The 14,263-nt window shown below is 43.6% G+C and overlaps 1 pseudogene; it reads right to left on the reverse strand.

Moving 5' to 3' along the window:
- LOC119350409 overlaps positions 1-13,061 on the reverse strand; it is a 52,638-nt pseudogene extending 39,577 nt beyond the window's left edge.
- Between the last annotated feature and the right edge of the window lie 1,202 nt (positions 13,062-14,263).

Genomic DNA, 14,263 nt, shown 5'->3' on the forward strand with positions numbered 1-14,263 from the left:
GTAGACAGATTACTATCAAGATCGAGGTGCCACCCTACTCCTTAGGTGTCGGGTAGTGTGTGTGTGTGTGTGTGTTTGAGAGAGAAGCCAGTAGATAGATTAGTATAAAGATCGAGGTGTGACCCTACTCCTTCGGTGTCAGGAAGTGTGTCTGTGTGGTAGTTGGGGGGGGGGCAGTGACACTTAGATATAGGGAGAAAGAGTTTCTGTGACACATATCTATATTAAGGGATAGGTAGATAGCATGTGTGCGAGGCATACTTAAAGCGTCACAGAGATAAACAAGCGGCGTGCATGCAATTGTCGAAACAAATGAAGAGCGAAACAATGTCTATGCGAGTGTGTTTGCATGTGTGTGAGAGAGAGAGAGAGAGAGAGAGAGGTATCAAAACAAAAGGTGCTCTGCTGGAATCCCATTATATGTATTCACATGGTTTCGGGACTCGAGTTAACCTTAGGCATATGTGTGCGAGACATAATTATACTTTGAGACATTAGTGTCGGTGGGTGGGTGGAATTAAAGGGGTGGCGTGTTTGACAGAGAGAGCGTGTGTGTTTCTGTGTGAGAGACTTGTAGGATGGGGTAGAAAGACAAATTCTAACCTTGACGGAGGGAGAGAAATACACGAAGTGCACATGTGTGATTCCGATGCCCACAGAGAAATGAGATATGTATGCATGTGAGAGATATTGTACAATTCATTCATGTATCACTATCTAGTGATCGTGGACGTGCATCGCTTGAACATAAATCAATATCTACTTCATATCGTGGCCAAAGATACAATATCAATTCAACGCTATAAAGATTGGACACTCACATATCATATTTTTCTTAATAATCCTTTTCAATGGTGCATGCCAAAGTTACAGTGATGTTTCTTCAAACAACCAATGTAGCTATCATGTACATGCACCATTATTAGTCTTGCATTCAAATTCATTAGTCTTGGATGATTTAAGGTTCTATAATGAAGTAATATATGTAATATTCTTATATGAATTCAACGGGTACGCAATTTATGAAATGGAGGCTATGTAATCATATGAGGTAAGACTTTTAAGTAGCCGACTACAATATCCATTTATTTTGGGGGATACAGTATCCATTTTTTTGTGCGCCTCTACAATAGCACGTAAATGCATTATGTTTAAAGTGAATAACCAATGGCACTAAATTATATATTTACACGAGAAATACATTGGCTGAGCGTTTGATCCTTTTTTGTGAACGCGCCTCTACACCCGTACGATTGGCCGCGCCTGTGTGAACATCCAAGTTATCGATGCATCATCCCGAGTTATTGTCTTTTTGTCTGGGGTGGACTTCACACCAGTTATTAACTGCTGATGTGTGCCCCGTGTACACATTCTCGCATGACCTTCCCGCTAGCACTGTCCAAAATGAGTTGAAACTGGATACAAACGATCCCCCGGGTAGCAGATGTCCCGCCTCCTTCTAAAATTTCTGCCACCTATTCTTTAGCATGCGAAATTCTCCTTTTGTCCTTGGTGCACGGAGAACAACAGTTACAATACGACCCTCATTTACATAATAGGTTGGGGACGCTTTGGTAACTTCCGGTTCCCCCCACCACACGACACCCCCATTTCCTCTCCCCCTCCCACAAAAACGACTAACTCCATAGCACCAGAGCATCTTACATCATGTCGTCCGTACTTCGTCGGCCTTTCTACCCCTCCCCTCTCAAAACCCGAGACTGCTCATCCACTGGCATACCATAGCCCACTCACTGCCAGCGGCATCCAACTCGCCGGATATGCTTCTGCGACCGCATCTACCCCTCCCATCTCCCCTAGAAACAGGTAGACTGCTCATCCACCACTGTACCACAACTCATTCAGTGTCGGCCTTGTCCATGGCGCTAGATCTGCTTTGCCGGTTCTCTTGTCAACTACAGCGCATCTACAACGGCTCCTTCATACTCCCCACCGGAGACGCTTCGTCCACACCCTCCCGGAGCTGCCCCACCGACGCCCCCGTTGACAACCTCTTATCCTCTTCGCCGACACCTTCCTCAACCCTACCGGAGCCACTTCGCTGACACCATCATCAACCCTACCAGAGTAGCTTCTCCTAGACCATTCTTAACCCTACCGGGGCCGCTTTGCCAACGCACAAGTCCATGGCCTCAGATTTGCTTCATCGCACCCTCGTCCAACCTACCGGAGCAACTTTTGACGCCCGGTCCACGGCCGCAGATACACATCATCGACACCATCCTGAACCCAACCACCGAAGCAGTTTCACCGACACCCTCGTCCACGGCCTCAGATCCCTTTGCCCACACCTCAGTCCACCCTACCGGAGCCGATCCACAAACACCCTACTCGACGGTTCTAGATCTCCTTACCGTACCCTGACAACTAGTGCAGCGTCATCACCGTTGACGTTTCTAACCTGATTCCCACCGTCTTCCAAGATGCCAAGCACCCGCCACGACCTAGGTACTTGTCACCTTTAAACCCATCCAGCATCACCCGCCAGATGTACTTCAAATATACTAACAGGTCGCTATTACATGTTATGTAGCTGGCAAAAACTACAAGGACGATGTTTCTTCTAGATCTAATAGCTTGGCCAATCAAGATCACGTACTGAGGCATTCCTATGATCTTGTAAGTGCATCTCTCTCTCTTGTATTCTTGTGTGCCTGCCAGCGTGTTTTGCTAGGATTTTCGACCAGTAATCCCTTTGTGCAGACAATGATTTCTACTACTGGTTGCTAAATTAGATATGTAGATGCCATACATGATACTCCCTCCGTTCCTAAATATAAGTCTTTCTAGATATTCCACTATAGGCTACATACAGAGCAAAATGAGTGAATATACACTTGAAAATGCATCTATATACATATGTATGTGGTCCATACTGGAATCTCTACAAAGACATATATTTAGGAACAAAGGTAGTACATTACACAAAATCGTAGGTGGCATGTAGGAATTCCAGTGCGCTACATTAGGCTCCCTTGGAGTGTCTACTAGTCCAGCACACAGAGTCATGGCTAGTTTATGCTACGGACACAATCGTTAATTGGTGGTTTAAATATGCACAAGGGATATGCAATGTATTATCACGTAGAGATGTCTGAAATTAGCCGTGTCCACTTGCAGATAGGGTTATACAATGAAAAGTACAAGATGTATGTGGCAATTTCATGGAACATTGCAAAAAATGGAGAGGCAGCGGTGAGCCTATACAGTGTGCTATGGTAGGCCACTCCATTGCAATCATCGTGACATGCTATTTGTATGTCAGTTCTATTGGCCAAGTTTCTTAGGGACAGTTATTTTGATTTATCCTAAGAAAATAAGCAGCTTTGAATATAAGCTCGAGGTAATAAGCCAACCAGTTCTTTTCATTGCCTAGCTTTCCAGCTTATCTGTGGTATGATCAGTGAAAAGTCTAGATTACATTATATTTTGTCATTTTGGTGCCCATGTGAAAATTAATTTAACTTGCAAACATCACAAATTGAACCCACTGCAGTAATTAATATGATCGGAAAATAGACCATCAATATTTGTTCAAAATGCAAATACAAAGATACCATCTACTTGGCAAAATCTAATTTGGTCAATGTCTTCCATAGAGATCCCATTGCCTAATTTAAATGAAGAATGCATGACCTAAATTTAAATGAAGAATTATTTATCAAAATTCGATGGTCCAAGTGTCTAGTTATTATCATATAGCAGCACCACCTGGAAGCATCAAATAGCAGTAGCAGCTCATAGCAACTCATCATACATTAGCATCGTGCAATTCATCATATATGAGCAGCAGCTTATAGCAATTCATCATATAGTAGCAGCAGGAGCAACTCATAGCAATTCATCATATAGCAGCACCAGGAGCAGCTTATAGCAACTCATCATATAGCAGTAGTAGCTCATAGCAATTCATCATATAGCAGCAGCATCTCATAGCAATTCATCATATAGCAGCAGTAGGAGCAGCTCATGGCAATGCATCATATAGTAGAAACAGAAGCAGCTCATAACAATTCATCGTATAGCGGATCGGAATGAAAATTTAGGAAAAAAATCAGAGGAGATCCTCACCTTGTTGGATGAGCTCATCCTTCAACAACACCTCAAGGCCACGGCCTGGGAGGAGGGGAGGGGAGCGAGGTGCCTTCTGCCGTAGTGTGGCATCGGTCGTAGTTGTGCGGCGCCCACTGGAGTAGTGCGTTGGACGAACCACAACAGAGCAGCTGCTGGAGACCATGAGAATGAGGGGCGGTGCCAGAGGGAGGAGCAGCCAGTGATATTTGGCCCTACCCGCCGGCCATGTAGCCTAGCTGGATAGAGCATCGTGGAGGACCAGGCTAGATGGGACCAGTGGTGACAGCTCGCTGGAGGAACCCTAGCGTTGCAGGCAGGTGATGAAGGTAGAGGGAAAGTGGAGAGGAGATGCAAGCGGGCAGGGCAATGAACGCTTGCGTGTTTGTTTTTACTTGAGGCTCAGGTGTGACGCGGGCGTGAGCAGCGGCATTTCGAGTGTAATATAGGCATACAACAGAGTCGTTTCACTATTCCCATTCCCTTCAATTTTTAGTGAGCTTCTATCCAAAACACCCCCCCTCCAAAGCAAAATAAGTTAAGCCCAAGCCCAGAACTCAAAAATGACTTCTTTACATCTTTTATGGCTTATTTTGACAATAAGCTCTGGAAAGGCGGAATAGAACTGGCCCTTAACCTGCAATTCAATTGTGCATGCAATGATGAATCACTCCTGCATGATGTAGTGTACATTTAGGCATCATCATACATGGCACAACTTAATACATGTGCATTTCATTATAGAATCTGAAATAGGCAATGTTTATGTTAGTTCATACATTGCACATGATGTTTAAATGCCCCTTAAATCTGGTCAGTCAAGTGATGGTCTTCAAGCCTCCTTCTATGCTTCTTTTCTTGATATGTAAGATTTGCCCACACATCTGTTCAATTGCTTGTTTGTATCAGCCAGCCATACTAGGACTGTTTGCTTTGATTACTTGTTGTTCTTGACCTAACAGAGCTTGTCAACTATTTAAACACAAAGGGCTACTGTAGTAGGGGCTTTTATAACTTATAGGTGACATAAAGGTTTGGTTGTACACTAAAGTAGGCTCCCCAAGAGTACCTAGAGATCCAGTTCGAAGGTATGCCTAGTTTTTAAATAGTGCACACATAGTAAATACTCATTTCATTGTGTGCAAGACATGTGGCATGTTTCATTATGTGGTGTTTTTTTATAATATCATCCTTTTGTGTTGTTCATAGACTGGGAAGTATGCATATTTATCTTCCAAGGTATGTCACATTGTATTACAATTAACATGACATCCTATTTGTCTGACATTGTGCTTGCGTAAGGTTCTTCACCTATAACCCAGTCATTGGGCCATTGATTAAAACCCCCTCCACTCACTACTATATGATGTTCTAACTTTTTGTAAATCAGATGTATGTAGACACATTTTAATGTGTCTGTTCACTCATTATTGATGTAGTCTACTTTTAAATATCTAAAACATCTTATAGTAGTGAACAGTGTGAAACTGCTTCCTACCATGCTAGAGTTGTCGATGTCATAAATGTCATAACCAAACGCATATTCACATCATTATCCTCCCTATCATTACTAGGATGTTGATTACATACTATTCGAGATACTTCATAGGGGGCAAACAATATTACATTACTTGTTCCTTTATATAGTAAATGTAGCTAGACCATGGATGTTATTGAGGCGTGCATGTATGCATGCTGCCAACTCAACAGTTCAATTGCTTGTTTGTTTCAGGCATAGTTAAATTGCTCTTTTCAATTGCTTTATTTGTCCTCAGTTAATGAGATGACCAAACAATGATGCATGATGTTGGGTACTTGTATAGCTATTAGTTGACATAATTAAAGGCCTTACCATTTAATTACTCTGGCAAAGTGTGCCTGAAGCTTTGAAGTCTATTAACCAACTATTACTGCATGAGGCTCACAATCTAGTTTATACTAGGCTAATGATTGCATAGTTTTGCTTGTTGTAGTAATTTTGTGTGAATCCCTCTATTGTTTGTTATGCTCCCTAAGACTTTAATTGAGCTACAGAATGGCCAACTACTTGCTTATACGCAACGTGTTGTCTAAATTTGTAACATGTCCGTGTTTTGGATTTGGCCCCAACATCATGCTCCTCTGGTGAGCTAAGAGAGATTTATATGCATGCTACATAGACTACCATTTTTATAATTTTTAAAATATCACCTTCTTATGCTTCATGACGTGTAACGTTACTGTTAGTCATGTTTTGCCATGTACAAAATAGTCTGTCTTGCTCACTTCACTTTTGTAACTATATTTTTGCCCTAGTCATCTTTACTTACAGAAACATTTCAGGATGAAGTGACATCAACACAAAGATCTACGAGTAGTGCGACATGGCCGTTACCAAATGATTATGGATTGGAATTGGAATGCGCTGATGTTCTCGAGCACCAACTAGGGGTGGCAAGACAACGTGTACATGACTCTCAACGTGCAGTCAACAAGTCGAGACTGGACTTGTAGGTATCAGATGGAGGAGTCAAAAAAATGAAACGAGACACTAAGTTAACCATGAAGGAATGGGAGATTTTACAGACTAAAAATTGTGCTATCTGAATCCGGCCAATCCTATTTTCTGAAGAGATTATAGTTCAAATGGTAAGTTCCATTGATTCGTGTCCATGATGTATGAGCTTTATTTGCCCAGTGTATGTAATTTGTTGTTTGTGTATGCTTTATTATCACTGGTGCCGAACTATAATGTTGAGTGGGTATAATCGGCTATAGTTTCTTTATTGTATAGTGTAGGAGTATTCTACTTTTTTATGCCTTAGTCTCATTATTGTAAAGTGTATGTTTTTTAGAGGCGATAGTATAGAGTAGGATAATTCTTTGAATATGCTACATCGTTGAAATGGCGGCCAGCACGCCCAAACATTTCCTGGATGCCATCCGAACGAAAAGCATGTGTATTCAAAGAAGGCCTTCATTGGGCTGGTCGAAATAATATTTAATGGATCCCAAATGATGTGGCCCACCGTAACAATGGTTCTTAGCAGGTCGTTAACAGGCCGAAAGCTCGGTAGGCCCGTATAAATGGAAATGGCTCGCGGGCCTCTAGCAGGCCGAAATAAATGTCAATTTTGTCTCGACCCTTTTACTTTATGGGCCAGTAAGAGGCCGAAGTGTTTTGGGCCAGAGGCAGCCTAATTGGAAAAACTAGGCTTTTAACAGGCCAAAAGTCGCGCCGGGCTAAAATTTTGCCCTGCGGGACGTGGGCCGCTAATGGACCCAAAATTAGGTTGCATAGTCATAGGCCCAACTGTTTTTTTTGACAGAAAGACTGTAAGGGAACCCCCTACAGTATAATTGGTGCAACAAATCCAAATTGCAAGTACCGTGCCTTGAACCTGGGTGGGTAGGAAGGCATCAGCCCCTTCCTACCACTAGGCTATGCCTTAGTCTGCGTCATAGGCCCAACTGTTGTGCGGGCCTAACAGGCCTAAAGACAAAATGGGCTTGGAATTGGCCCATTTGCAGAATGGGCCGAGGACATACCTAAAGTCACAATGGGCTAGAAGTTGGCCCAACTGCAGAATGGGCCGAGAAAAGGCCGAAAGACGTTCCGGGGGCTGGAAGTGACGATGGGTTGCTAACAGGCCGAAAGAAGCTCGGGTCGTAATTGGGCCCAAAGACGTAGCGGGCAGTTAACGGGTTGGAACTGACAATGGGTTGGAAATTGTCAAATCTAGAATGGGCCTTTGCTGGGCCGATTCTCTGTAAATCGTATGAGCCATGGTTGTGAATGGGCCTGATTCAAGTAGGCCGCTAATGGGCCGGCCCGCTTATTTTGTCAGGCTCGACCTTTTAACCTGAATGGGCCATTGTTGGGCCGAGACATGTGTCGATGTATCACATGTGCGTCCTGTCCATTCACTGGATGACAATTGCCCGAACACTGGGCCGACACGTGGATCTGCCAGCGAATGAGAATTTTACATATGGAAAATCCCCATTGGTTCGGGCTCTTTACGGGTTATCGGATCCAAACCGGAACCCATAGCTTAACGACGACCCATTACAGTGGATGCCACGTGTCGGTCACCCTTGACGAAAGCACTTCTATGACGCACAATTTATTGTCATGGAAGTGGACACTTCCGTGATGATAATTTTGGTAATGTCATGGAACACTTCTACGATAGCACATGTATGACTATCTTGATTCTGTCATAAAATCGTCATGGATGTACATGCATGACAGAAAACGTGACCTACTGTGACAAGCACGTACCATCACGGAAGTGTATTTTTTGTAGTGATATTGCTTTGCATGATCATGTAGTTGGCATAGTATTTGTGGCTTGGCCACCGTTCATATTTTTTATACATGTCACTCTTGATCATAGCACATCGTATGAGGCATTCATATAGAGACATACCTTTGTTCTAGTATTGAGTTGTAAGTAAATAAAAGTGTGATGATCAACATTATTAGAACATTCTCCCATGTGAGGTTATCAAAATAAAAGAGGCCAAAGAATCCCAGTTAAAAAGAGAGGCCAAAGAAGCCCACCAAAAAAAGAGAGAAAAACAGAGAAAAAGAGAGACGGGACAGTGTTACTATCCTTTTCCACACTTGTGCTTCAAAGTAGCACCATGTTCTTCATGATAGAGAGTCTCCTATTTTGTCATTTTCATATATTACTAGTGGGAATTTTTTGTTATAGAACTTGGCTTGTATATTCCAATGACGGGCTTCCTCAAATGCCCTAGGTCTTCATGAGCAAGCAAGTTGATGCACACCCACTAGTTTTCTTTTGAGCTTTCATACACTTATAGCTCTAGTGTATCCGTTACATGGCAATACCTACTCACTCACATTGATATCAATTGATGAACATCTCCATATTATATTGATTTGCCTAGTTGATGTGAGACTTTCTCCCTTATTTTGTCTACTACCGCCTTCTATTCCACCCATAGTGCTATGTCCATGGCTCACGCTCATGTATTGCGTGAAGAATTGAAAAAGCTGAAGCACGTTAAAAAGTATGAACAATTGCTTGGCTGACACCGGGGTGGGTATGATTTATACTTTGTGCTGAGAAGAGGGAGCATAACAAGACTATATGATTTTGTAGGGATAACTTTCTTTATCCATGTTATTTTTGAAGCTTAATGGTTTGCTTTATAGTATGCTTGAAGTATTATTGTTTTTGCATCAATTGACTTTTGTTTTGAATCATACGGATCTGAATATTCATGCCAAATAAAAGATATTGCATTGATAAATATGTTAGGTAGCATTCCACATCAAAAATTCCATTTTTATCATTTACCTACTCGAGGACAAGGAGGAATTAAACTTGGGGATGCTTGCTACGTCTCCAACGTATCTATAATACTTTATTGTTCCATGCTATTATATTATCTGTTTTGGATGTTTTAAATGCATTATTATGCTATTTTATATTATTTTGGGACTAACCTATTAATCTAGAGCCTAGTGCTAGTTTCTGTTTTCCCTTGTTTTTGAGTTTCTCGAAAAGGAATATCAAAAGGAGTCCAAACGGAATAAAACTTCACGATGATTTTTCTTTGACCAGAAGACACCGAGAGGACTTGGAGTCCAAGACAGAAGACCTACGAGGCGACGACAAGGGTGGAGGGCATGCCCTAGGGGGGCGCCCCCTGCCTCGTGGCCCCCTCGGGAGTCCACTGACCTACCTCTTTGTCCTATATATTCACATATGTTCCAAAACCCTCAAAGAGAGCCACAAAAATACTTTTCCACCACCGCAGGTTCTGAGCTCATTAGATCCCATTTGGAGGCCTTGTCCGGTACTCCGCCGGTGGGGGTTTCGATCATGGAGGGCATCTACATCAACCCTATTGCCCTTCCGATGAAGCGTGAGTAGTTTACGTCAGACCTACGGGTCCATAGCTAGTAGCTAGATGTCTTCTTCTCTCTCTTTGATTTTCAATACCATGTTCTCCTCGATGTTCTTGGACATCTATTCAATGTAATATTCTTTTGCGGTGTGTTTGTCGAGATCCGATGAATTGTGGATTTGTGATCAGCTTATCTATGAATATTATTTGAATCTTCTCTGAATTCTTATATGCATAATTTGATATCTTTGTATTTCTCTTCGAATTATCGGTTTGTTTTGGCCAACTAGATTGGTTTTTCTTGCAATGGGAGAGGTGCTTAGCTTTGGGTTCCCTTGCGTGATTTCACCCAGTGACAAAGTAGGGGTAGCAAGACATGTATTGAATTGTTGCCATCGACGATAAAAAGATGGGGCTTTCATCATATTGCTTGAGTTAATTCCTCTACATCATGTCATCTTACTTAAGGCATTACTCCATTCTTTATGAATTTAATACTCTAGATATATGCTGGATAGCGGTCGATGTGTGGAGTCATAGTAGTAGATGCAGGCAGGAGTCGGTCTACTTGACACGGACGTGATGCCTATATGCATAATCATTGCCTTGGATATTTTCATTACTTTGCACTTCTCTATCAATTGCTCGATAGTAATTTGTTCATCGACCGTATTATTTGCCTTCATGAGAGAAGCCTCTAGTGAAACCTATGGCCCCAGGGTCTGTTTTCCATCGTATTTGCTTTCCGATCTACTATTTTGAAATCTTTTATTTTCAGATCTATAAACTAAAAAAAACCAAAATATTTAGTTACCTTTTATTTTTATCTATCTCTATCAGATCTCACCTTTGCAATTGACCGTGAAGGGATTGACAACCCCTTTACCGCATTGGGTGCAAGTGTTTGATTGTTTGTGCAGGTGCATAGATTGGGGACTTGCTTATACCTCCTACTAGATTGATACCTTGGTTCTCTAACTGAGGGAAATACTTATCTCTACTTTGATGCATCACCCTTTCCTCTCCAAGGGAAAAACCAACGCAAGCTCAAGAAGTAGTAATCCGCAAGTTGAATACCAAAACATATATCAAGTGAATCAATAGAACATCCCATTGTCACCACAGGTATCCACATGCAGGACATACATCAAGTGTTCTCAAATCCAAAAAGTATTCAATCTGATAATAGTGAAACCTCAAAGGTAAAAACTCAACCCAAGACAACAAGATAGAGGGGGAGAAACACCATATGATACAACTATATTAACAAAGCTCGCAGTACACCAAGATCATGCCAAATCGAGAACACGAGAGAGAGAGAGAGATCAAACACATAGCTACTGGTACATATCCTCAGCTCCGAGGGTGAACTACCCCCTCCTCGTCATGGTGGCTGTCGGGATGATGAAGATGGCATCCGGTGATGATTTCCCCCTTTGGCAGGGTGCCGAAATAGGGCTCCAGATGGGATCTCTTCAGAACAGAGGCTTGCGGCAGTTCAGTCGAAGTTCTAGAATAACGTTTGGGGGTTTCCCTATTTATAAGAATTTCCAGAGTTGGAATCACATGAAGAGGTGCCATAGGGGGCCCATAATGTATCTTGTCACGGCCACCCCCCTGGCCGTGCCCAAGTACCCGTCACCTCCTCGTGGCTCTTCTGGTACTTTCTCGAAGCATTGAGGGTCTCTTATGTTCCAAAAAAATCAGCAAAAAGTTCCGTCGCGTTTGGACTCGTTTGAGGGTCTCTTATGTTCCAAAAAAAATCAGCAAAAAATCAGCAGAAATTAGCAACTGACACTGGGCACTAGGTTAATATGTTAGTCCATGAAAATCATATAAAATTCATATAAAAGTGCACCAAAGCCATATAAAATTACTATAACTTGGCATGAATACTTTATAAATTATAGATACATTTGAGACGTATCAGGTAACCTTGGTGCCATCCTCAGGTAAAGCAATATTATGCACCTTCTCAGAGCACAACACGACCGGCAAGCCTCCCTTCTCCTCATAAGTTGCACAACAATCCTCATAAAGTGCACGACAGGCCGCAATTGATGCCACCATTGAAGGCGGTGACGAAGTGCGATGCATGAGGGAGCAAGGATCAAATGTGCCATCTAGCCCCACGTCGACAGAGGTGACCTAAGGATGGTCCAAGCCGACAACACACTTCGACCAGATCCCGAAGGATGAAACCTCCTCACGCATAGGTTGGATCACCTTAGCCACCATGTCCTGGATCTACAAACAAAACAACGCCAATTGAGTTGTAAAAGTATCATGCAACCACTAATCCAACGCGGCCTTATTGGTTACATCACACACAACAATGTCGGCATGATGGGCATTGCAAGTGTCATAGGACTCTTGAACATGGCAAAAGAATCCTAGATCTTCGGATGCCGCAACGATGCAGAACAATCATCTCCCATAGGTGGTTGCGCTGCAATCTTGGCCCACGAGCAAGCATGAGGTGACCCAAGAGGCAAGTTGTGAAGATCGTGTGAGGGAGCATCTGGCATGACCGAATGGCACTGATAGTCCCGATCATTGTGGCCTGGAAGTAGGCAACCATGGCACCTAAAAGGCTCACAACAGTCCCGCACGAAATGGTCTCTCGCAAGGAATCGATAGCATCTTCCCTGTTGAATATATGGTATTGCATGTGTATTTTGTACATCGTGGCCCACCTCCTAGTCTTTGTATAATAGAGGTTGAGGCCCACATTGTACATAATATATACGTGCATCTGTACCCGATCAATACTTTGTGAGTTGCATTGCCAAACCTATCTCTCTACACAGTATCATACCTTCCGATCCTGCCCTAACCTTTAGCCACCACTGCCGCCGCGATCACCATCGCTGCCGCCACACCACGCCACCGCCGCCCCCATACCGTAGCTTCCGCCCCTAACCCCCAAAACCTAACGTCGCCTCCGCTATTTTGCACCCATCACCGCCGCTGCCCTCTGCCCTCCCGCACCGCAGCCGCCGCCCTTGCACCACAACCATCGCCGCCATCCCGCCCCGCCGCCGCTGCCCTCCCTCGCAGCCACTGCCATCCCTGCCGCCGCCGCTGTTTATCTCCATAGACATCGCACCTCCCTCCCTCTCGCTGCATCATGTCTTCCCCCAACTCCTCCATCTCCAACCGCACCAACCCGTTAGCCGGTCTCGATCCCGTCCTCATCCGCGGCCTCAATATCCTTTGTCGTGTTCCCGTCATCCTCGATCACCACACCTCCACCTACTATGCCTTGAAAACATATTTTTCTCTCATCTTCTGTGAGTACAATCTCTGGGACTCCAGCCTCATGGTGAACGATGACGAGTGGATGACCATCGACGCCACTCTCATCCCCTGGTTGTACACCACTATCTCGAAGGATCTTTTTCACACGGTGGTCTCTGATGAGAATGATGCTCACGCCGTTTGGACCAAGCTCAACGGCATCTTCACCGACAATAAGCTTCAGTGCAAGGTTTTCTTGAACGGCGAGTTTTTTGGGTGTCAGCAGCACAACTCGTGCATTGTTGACTTCTACATGCACCTCAAGAAGCTCTCCTATGAGCTCCATGTTCTCGGCGAGAAGGTCTCCAATGAGCTTTTCCTTAGCACTCTCACCGTCTGCCTGAACGGGGAGTTCGGGAATGCCGCCTCAAACCTCACCCACATCCCCAACCTGACCTTCCCCAAGGTTGTGGCGTATCTGAAACTGGAGAAATGACGGATGAAGATGGCGCGTACTCGGGCTACCCACATTGCCCTCACCGCCGGGACATCTCGCGGGGGTGCCCCATGCTACGTCTTGAGCTTGCGTTGGTTTTCCTTCAAGAGGAAAGGGTAATGAACCAATAGTAGCGTAAGTATTTCCCTCAGTTTTTGAGAATCAAGGTATCAATCCAGTAGGAGGCTCCTCAAAAGTCCCACACACCTACACAAACAAACAAAGAACTCACAACCAACGCGATAAAGGGGTTGTCAATCCCTTCACGGCCACTTGCGAAAGTGAGATCTGATAGAGATAGTATGATAAGATAAATATTTTTTTGGTATTTTATGATATAGATTGGAAAAATAAAGATGCAAATAAAAGTATATTGAAAGCTTATATGATAAAAGATAGACCCGGGGGCCATAGGTTTCACTAGAGGCTTCTCTCGAGATAGCATAAGTATTACGGTGGGTGAACAAATTATTGTCAAGCAATTGATAAAAAAGCAAACAATTATGAGATTATCTAGGCATGATCATGTATGTAGGCATCACGTCCGCAACAAGTAGACTGACTCCTGCC

Source organism: Triticum dicoccoides, chromosome 1B (genome assembly GCF_002162155.2).
Source record: "Triticum dicoccoides isolate Atlit2015 ecotype Zavitan chromosome 1B, WEW_v2.0, whole genome shotgun sequence".
Classification (NCBI taxonomy): domain Eukaryota; kingdom Viridiplantae; phylum Streptophyta; class Magnoliopsida; order Poales; family Poaceae; genus Triticum; species Triticum dicoccoides.